This window comes from Sprattus sprattus (assembly GCF_963457725.1).
Source record: "Sprattus sprattus genome assembly, chromosome: 10".
Lineage (NCBI taxonomy): Eukaryota > Metazoa > Chordata > Actinopteri > Clupeiformes > Clupeidae > Sprattus > Sprattus sprattus.
The window spans coordinates 20,030,939-20,039,930 of NC_137908.1; the positions used below are offsets into that span (position 1 = coordinate 20,030,939).

Consider the following 8,992-nt stretch of genomic DNA (forward strand, 5'->3'; position numbering starts at 1 on the left):
CCACAAAGAGAGGTGTACCTCTATCACACACAAACACACGCACACGCACACGCACACGCACACGGCACACACACACATACACACACTCATACACATGTATCTGCTCACATAGACATACATACAGTACATATAGAGTACGCACAGAGTAATGCCTTTGCACACTACATTTGTTCCACCTCGCTCTCCTTGGCAACCTGGCATATAGCCTGCTGTGTCTGAGGCGGTTTGTCTCTGCGCTGTCGGGACAGAGTCTTGGAGATAAATAAGGAACCCTTCAACCAAACCAGGGCCTGTGCCCTCTGCAGGGAAGAAGGTTCCCTTCCCATAGAGGGGTGCAAGTGTGTGTGTGTGTGTGTGTGTGTGTGTGTGTGTGCGTTTGTCAGGTGGATTGAATCTCCCTACCGCCCCTGCTTTCTCATTAACAGGTACAGTCAGGTTAGAGGACTCTGTATCTCATATGCCTAGTGCCAGTGTGTGTGTGTGTGCCTCTCTGTGTGTGTGTGTGTGTGTGTGTGTGTGTGTGTGTGTGTGTGTGTGTGTGTGTATGTGTGTGTGTGAGTGTGCCTGTGTGTGTGTGTGTGTCAGTGTGGTTGTTTGTTTACAGTACAGGCTCCACCGCTAACATCTGTTAGCCACCGGGCTGTCTCCCAGGACCTCTGAGGGGAAACTTTTTCTTTTTCAGGTGCAAATCTGAAACATCTGTTTCACAACTTTATGGTCTGTCAAGGACTCTCAAACAGTATATTATGTGAAACAATGCTTTTTTTCAACTTTGGTATGTCCTACATTTGTGTGTGTGTGTGTGAGTGTGTGTATGTTTGTGCACGTGTGTGCATTTCTGTGAGCGTGTATGTGTGGCTTTGTGTGTGTCTATGTGTGTGTGTGAGCCCACATGAACATGTGTGTGAGTGTGTGCGTGTGCGTGTATGGTAGTTGTGTTGAATGTGTGAAGGAGACCTCCACGTGTATAACTCTGGAGCCATAACTCTTCAAGGTTGCTGGGGTGGTCTGGATGCCTGGCGTCCTGATTGATGGGCTCATCAGGTAAATGGCCCCAGGCCCTACCTCTGACGGGAGGGATGACTGCCACAGTCTGACCAGAGAACCTCCACATGATTCACGGCGGGTGCGGGCCGCTGAGGACTTTCACACCAAGGTGCCCGGGCCCTGTGGGCACTCGTGGACTAGGACATCCTCCTTACTGTACATCAGTACAAGTATATACAAGTAGCTGTCTATCAGTAAAGGGAAAAGAGGAAATGACTCATTGCTCAAATGCCTTGCCGATCTTTTGCCAGGTTAAATGGAATTGGCATGAGTGGGCTGTTTTGACCTGGGGGTGTGATGAGAGCTCCCAAATAGTCAGTGGGCTGAGACCGTCTATCTTGCTTAGTTCTCGAGTTGATAGTTACCCTGCAGCTGTGAAGCTAATTTTTTGAAGGAAGCTGAACCAGATAATAAGAAACATATAGCCGTTTGTTTCCAACGCGGGAAGTTGCACATTTAATAGTATTTTACGATTAAGTTCTCAAAAATATCATCAAAGTTTTCCGGCGTGACGTCCAATCAAAACCGCGGATTGGGTATTTCAACCAATTGCGTTTCTCGGTGACGCATCGTCACACCAGGAAATGCACATCGACTTCATCTGACGCTGGAAAATAGCTGAGATACAGCTTTGAGGTAAGAATTGTTTAACTTCGAGTGGATATTTCAACACATGACTATTTTTCTTGTCATAAATGAAACCTGTTTAAGGCTACATGTTGTTAATTTCGTCAGTATAGGGTGTGAAACATTGATTACAATAGACGTGAAGCGAGATGCCCTCTCCTCATATGAACATGGCCATAGGCGTCTACTGAACAATTTTCTCCGACAAAGTCTCTCCTCCCGTTAGTCCAAACGACGAGCTTAATTACAACAGTCAGACAATTTAAACATTGACAACTGCGTAGCACTTCTGTGAACTAATTTATGTCTAATAATATCTCTACAGGTAGCATCTTAGGCTACAAGACCCCACATGACATCCATCAGATCCCTCGTCCATCTGACTGGTGCAATATATGCCACTTCCTCTCGGTAGGCTATTTCATATTTTAATTGTTTATTTTTTTTCATGCATATGAGGCAACCAGCTGGGAGTAAACCACATGGCAACACAGACAACATGTAGACAACAAACTCATGCCAACATAATGCATTTACTGTGATGCAGTCTCACATGTAATATGACATGGTTTGTAAAGCAATGTTTGAAATTGCAGTTGCAATACAACGAAGTTATTTTCAGGGGATCTAGTGAAGGTGGGGTCTGTTGTAAAGGTGACCACGTTAAATACAGGCCTAAAGTGCTGGGGGAAAATCCTTTTGTATCCATAGTACGGCCCTTGGGGCTTTATAAAAAAATTGAAATGACATTTAAAATGAATTGTTCCTCACCCCTGTTGTAATCCCCTGCTATATTATAGTATATTTTAACGAAGTCCTTTACGTTCAGGAACAAAAACATTGCAGCTGAGTGGGGAAATCCAGAAACCTCCACCCTGAGGTGATCAAGCAGAGCCAGTGGACCTGTGGCCATGAAAAGCCACATCTTGTTAACCTGGCTTAATTTGACTTATTGTCATATAGCCAGTGGACTGTTCTTTTATTTACTTGCGAATCAACGTCCCACAAGGAAGGAATACTGCATGTTCCCTTTGTAAGACATTGGTTTCGAGATACTGTTTCTTTTTAATAATGTTCATTTATTGTATCTTGGAAATTATCTGAATAAAATCCAATAACAGTCATCACTGTCCGTGCCTTGCTTTATTCAGGGGTCACTTCTATTAAGGTTATGTGGCACCAGCCTGTCAAGGGCGTTTGGCCTTAAATATTTCACACAATCACTGAAGATTGCTAAGAAGAGGTTCAAGCAGGTGTCAGTGTGGAGGCCATGGACCTTAATGTCTCAGTAATTAAGGAGTTTCATCTACACCATTTCTCTGTCATGTCAATGTCTTGAGTTACTTGCTCAAACCCTGTTGGGTACACAGACCTCATATAATACAGGCGAAAAGGAAATCATACTCTGAGTACAAACCTTCACTGTCCTTGGCTGCCTTTTCTTTCCCTTTCGTGCTCTTTCAATGTGTGCTTCATTGGTGAACAGCATGTAGCATTTGCGGTGGTATCCTATTGCCATATTAGCTGGCAATTCCTGGTCTTATTCCAGATTTAAAGCCTCTAGGGCATTTCTGGCCACTTCCCCCTCTTTGCAGGGTTGCAGGTTCAGCCATGAATGGGCACACTGCAGGAACTTTGACCAACTTATATTTGAAAATTGTACTACTCACTTGACAAAATGAATTTATTTATTAAATGGGAACTTAATTTGCATTATCATACATTAAGAAAGTCATTGACTTTTTAACCATAGAAAATGATTGGAAACGCAAAGATGAGGCAACATCACCTACTCCAAGACTTAAAGTAGAGAAAATGGTGTTTTAACATTCAGTAATAATGTATTACACATTATATATAATGTGCCTTATCTAAAATATGTCACTCCAGTTGCAATCTCCCCTCCAGACAGCGACACCCGAGGTTGCTTACGTCTTGTTCTCATTGAAACGCACGGTCTCAAATAGTTGCCCTGAAAATTCGCCCGATCAAAAAACAGAGACTTTACAACGATATGTTCGCCAAATGTGCACGAAACGAAGGTGGAAACAAAGCAAATACAGTTTGGTGTATTTTTATGAATCCATCCTTAAAAAATGGGCTTCACAGCTGGACGGTAAGTATTAAATGCACAATTCGCGGGTCCAGCCCACCACCTAAAAGGGCCACGAGACACAACATCCACAGACCCCCCTCCTCCAGCACTGTAAAAACAGACAGATTGCGAGGGGCTGACAAATACTTCATGGAATAAGTACAACGCGGTTGCAGTGGTTCCTGCAGTGTGAATGCAGTGTGGGGATGTGAATGTGTGAGTCTGGGAGCCAGAGGCATCATGGGATGCCATGTGTGTGTGTGTGTGTGTGTGTGTGTGTGTGTGTGTGTGTGTGTGTGTGTGTGTGTGTGTGTGTATGTGTGTGTCTGTTGGAGGAGAAAAGGGGGATTTGCTTTCCCATATATTTCTCACCCTTATTAAAAACGAATGCCTTTCCTGCATACATGTATATCCACCTCTAATTAAAGTCCTAACTACCTTATGGCATGAATTCAATCTGGCATGAATTTATTCTACCAGTATCTCTTTGTCTTCATGTGTGATGGAGATTATTTCCAAACACTGTTAATGACTTGTATGAATCATGTGCTTATGAAACAGGAACATGGCTTTTCAGTGTGTGTGTGTGTGTAACTAAGATTATTAGGTGCCACTTAGTCTGCATACGTACAAGAGCATGTTTAGACCAGAGGTGATAAGAAGGGTCTTCTTCCAATGTTGTGCAAAACTTCCATCCGTGCCTCGGACGTCAGAAATCCACCACGTGGTTATCAGTGCTGAAAGCTAAACTTCTGTCTATATAAACCTTGTGCGATTTATCATTGCTTCACTTTCAGCCTTGTGCTGGGAGGGGAGCCAAATTGCAATTGTTGTTGTTTGTCTAATAAATCTACTTATATGCAGCTCCGGAGTCCTGAACTAACTAGGGTGAATTTTCACCTCACAATGTGGCTGTGAGATCTCAAAATGCATGACACATCTGAAGAGAAGGGTGTGGATCACTGGAACCCATTAATCTTAACAGTTCACACTGTCCCTTGTCTGGGGCAGTCACACTGTACATGCTTGTTTGACATTGCCCTGTCCTCCTTGTTATCTGAAGAGAGATGTAAGGATAGGGGTATAACGGTCAATCGACTTAGTCGACAATCTCATTTAAGTCAGTTAATAGTCATTAGTTAGTGACGTCATTGTGTGTTTTATACGCGCTAACTCAGAATGCTGAGACATTTAAGTGTAACACTAACTAGAGGGAAGAGAACAATAGTGAAATGGCAACACCTTTCAAAGGGTTGGAGCATTTGACACTTAACTTGGCCAAAAAGGTTGTAAATCGCAACATTTGTGAATCTGATTGTTCATCTACATTGAAACATCTGGGCTGGAGGGCTGGGCTGCTGTAACTGGGCTTTGTAACTTTGCAGAGAGTTTACATGAACAGAAAGCTATATAACACACTAAAGGAGAGGGAAAAAATGGAAAAGCATAGAGGTCTTATTAAAGGTTGCTTTGTTGTCATCATGTTAATTATGCTTTACTTTAGTTTTAATGCTGAAATCTCAAGCCATGGACTTTATTTCAGAGATTACATTGTTACAGAGATTATAGCTCTCAAGCATGACCTGTGGGCATTAGTATAGCTCTCAAGCATGACCAGTAGGGAAAACTGGCTGCTTTCTTGGAAGACAATGATGAAGCCAATGATTACTTTAGCCTGCCTTTTTCACTCTGGCAGGGGGACTGCCAATGGAAACTAGCCTTTTGGCTATAACTGGGTGCATTTACATCTTAATGTTCATGAATATACACTTTCCCTCTTGATCAAATAAACAAATTGTATTGTATTGTATTGTATTGTTTTGTATTGTACCAGAGGGAGCTGTATATGTTGCCGTAATCCTGCCCCACTGCAGAGCTGAAGCTCGACACCAAAGACAAGCAGAGGAACATGAAAAACTAGAAGATGCTACAGTGGATCTGGTTTCCGTTGACAGCTAATTAACACTCACTAATGTGAGTCCGCGGCGGCAGACCTGTCCGGTTTCTAATGACGCAGGTGTCACTTGATGCCCCCAGGGTCCCTGCCGGAATGCTGTTACGGAATGCAGTGGAGTTTCTAAGGACCCACCAGTTTGTTTTTTCCTGAAACAGGAGACAGGCCATAACTCCATGCTGTCCCTAAGATCAGGTGACCTGCCGGCACGTTTGCAGCGCTTGTTCAGTGAGGGTCAAAAACAAGATGACTGCCAGACTGGGTCAGTCTTCGTGAGCATCCATTCATACATACAGATCGAGTATCCACTACACTAATTGCTGAGTCTAACAAACGCAAATATGGCTTAAGCCTTCTCAGAAGATCAGATGTCTTGAATGTCTGAATGATTTTTAAAGGGTCAATACAAGAACGAGTAAGTGGAGACTATTGGCAAATAAAGCATTAGTCTTGTAAGTACAACTTCCGCTAATTTAAAGCAATACAGGCACATTTTTGGGTGTCTTTTCATAATTATTTTTAAGGTACACTTTGCGTCAAGGATTATTGGCTGACTGGGTACCCTCATAATGTAGCTTGGTTTAGATGGCCTAAACAGAAAACAGGCTCTCAACAAGATGTAGGGTGGCCTTTGGAAGTTCTAGTAATTGTGAGCCAAACACAGTAAAAAGATCAAACTGAGTTATCTGTGCAGAGGCTGTCACCACCATGTAACCATGACAACCCCTTGACTCCACTCCAGGTGGCGATAGGAAATCTCCAGTCTTCCAGCCAGTCTATCACTCTCTATAACACTTTCCTTCACTCGTTTTCTTCTTTTCTTTCACTCCCCTTCTTCCATAATCCTTCTCTTTTTCATCTCTGATTACCCTCCACAGCCCTCAGTTCTTCTGTCTAATGGGCACTTGTCTCTATTTCCACCCGCTGGAAGACTTCCTGTCATGACTCTTGTTTTTTTCTTAACACCCGACTAAAAGCGTTTTAACAAGGGCTGAGCTGACTCTCTCACAAAACTCTGAAAATGTGGGAAGAAGTGCAGAACTGCCTGGAGTTTCAGAGCTGCCATCGACGAGTGCTGATGACCCTCTCCCACGGAAAATTACCCATTCATGCGGTGCAGCACGCAGAATACACCTCGGGTCATTCTCTTTACACTTTGTGGGTAGATTCAAATTACCAGGCCCTCGGTTAAATCAAGCAAACTGATTCACAGTATCATTACACTGCCAAAAACATTTCCCTTTTGCATTCTCATGCTGCCTTTCTCCCAGCTTTTTGATATCTCCATGTCTCGCTGTCTTGTAATATCTTTTGTCTCTAGCTCCTTAAGCGTCATATAACATACTCATATAATATAGCCTATGACTAATGCCTACGATTAACCGCGTGACATCAGACCATCAGAAATCACAGGTCCTTCTCATCGATCTCACTTTGACTGTAAAAGGCCCACTTCACTCCCCTCTGCCCATTCTCATACACAAGCACACAACAACAGCACCCCAACCCCATGCACCATTCTTAAAGTTATTTTATTATGTGATTCAAGGGAGGGGAGGGGAGGGGAGGGATATCACCCCCCACCCCCACCCCTGCTCCACAATCCCACACTCAATAATTCATAGCGAGGAGATCAGACAGGACCAGTGGAACCTCGGCTTTGCGGCTAAATCAGAGTCCCTTCCGCCTGCCAGACGCCCCGAAATAGAAAAGGGAAAAGGCAGATCCCTCCTGCGGGCTACTTGGATCCGTCTGCGCAGGGTGAGGGGAGCAGGGATTCAGTTTCCCACCAGGCCTCATGAGGGTGAATGTATTCACCTGCCATCTGTGTGGGGTGGCCAGGGCATCAGAGTCCGGGATGTGTTAGCAGGGCTCACTGGCCGCTTGCTCTGGATCTGGGGAAGGGCTATATTTAACGGCTGTATCTCCAGTTAAAATCAGCAGCCGGATAAATGAATAAATACAAGGACAGATGGCTACAACACAGACATTTCTGGTAACTCTGTCTCACCACATCTGTGGGAGTACGGCTATATTTGTGCTTTTTTGTGTGTGTGTGCATGCGTGCGTGCGTTGAGGTAAACATTGACAGACATGAAGTAAGGGCAGCATCCCCAGGAAGTGACCTATTTTTCTAAACATTTCAATGAAAATTTGAAAAGCTGCTTTTTAAATAATTACCAGCCCAAGCACAAGATAGGGAAAGATGAGACATTTTCTGACGCTCTGTTTCTCAGCAATTACCAACCCGGAGAGGTTTGAAATGAAAACAAACAAAAATGCTCTTTCAAGTGTTTCCCCCGAAGTCCTCCAAGGGTTGTCTCTGCTCCAAAAGCAAAGAGACGAGACGGATTCAAAGAATATTACAATCTGACATTTACCAGAGAACAGTTTAGAAGGATATAACCTTTAAAAATGTGTCCTGCATCCTGGCTAAGAGAGCTGGAATGGATGGGTACGGTCCATCAGTCACAACACATAGCTCTTCCTCTTGGATAGCATTGAAGAGACTGTCAGGGGGAGATGGAGAGGGACAAAAGCAGAAGTGTGGGATTCAGCTCTGTGCTGCTCCAAGACGAATGGGAGCAGTGTGATGTCACTGCTGCCGCTGTAGCCCTGAAGATTTAATGCCATAAGGGGGCCCCTGGATGGGCAGATTAGCCAGACTGTTTGGTTGGAGGCTGCAGCATCAGCAGCTGGGTGTCTAATGAATGTACAGATGGCTTGTGGTGGCTCTTAAGAGAGGAGATTGTAGCCTAGGTGCTGGCATGAAGGACCCCCCCCCCCCACACACACACACACACAAACACTCACAAACAATATGTCTCCTTAAATTAAACCAGTAATATTAAAGAGGGATTTTAAAATAATCCTGTCATGAAGCTAATGTGTTACATTAGCATATATACTGTGTTTAATATCCTGATATGACAGTTCAGATGGACGTTCATCTGCTGTGAATATTGCAACTGTAGGTCTTCCTTTACTTTGCTTACAGACTCCTACGGGCTAGGTGCTCAGAGGTAAGCAGAGCAGAGCATCACTGTCTGGATCTGAAGCAGACAGGATTGCTTTCAAAAGGCGCGAATGCAGCTGGGCCATCTCAGCGGTCTAGCGGCACACAGAGCAACAAACACGGCTGAGAGCCACCTCGTGCAGCTCCATCGCACGCTCACAACCCTACACTGATGAGAAACAAGCAGACAGTACGTCAGACAGAGCAGTAATTAATTCCAGTGGATTATGGTTCCCTAGGACATACTAGTTAT

General features: G+C 44.1%; 1 protein-coding gene and 1 long non-coding RNA gene across 2 annotated transcripts in view; one reads left to right on the forward strand and one right to left on the reverse strand.

The window, feature by feature from the left end:
- The window catches only part of LOC308371674 (potassium voltage-gated channel subfamily B member 1-like), a gene marked incomplete at both ends in the record, with an annotated part of 35,391 nt that overhangs the window by 8,397 nt on the left and 18,002 nt on the right, over positions 1 to 8,992 (reverse strand). The gene's annotated exons all lie outside the window — the stretch shown is intronic.
- LOC308371675 lies at positions 1,407 to 2,600 on the forward strand. The gene is made up of 3 exons (XR_013968807.1): positions 1,407 to 1,683; positions 2,000 to 2,085; positions 2,504 to 2,600. It is a non-coding gene; the product is annotated as an uncharacterized lncRNA (long non-coding RNA).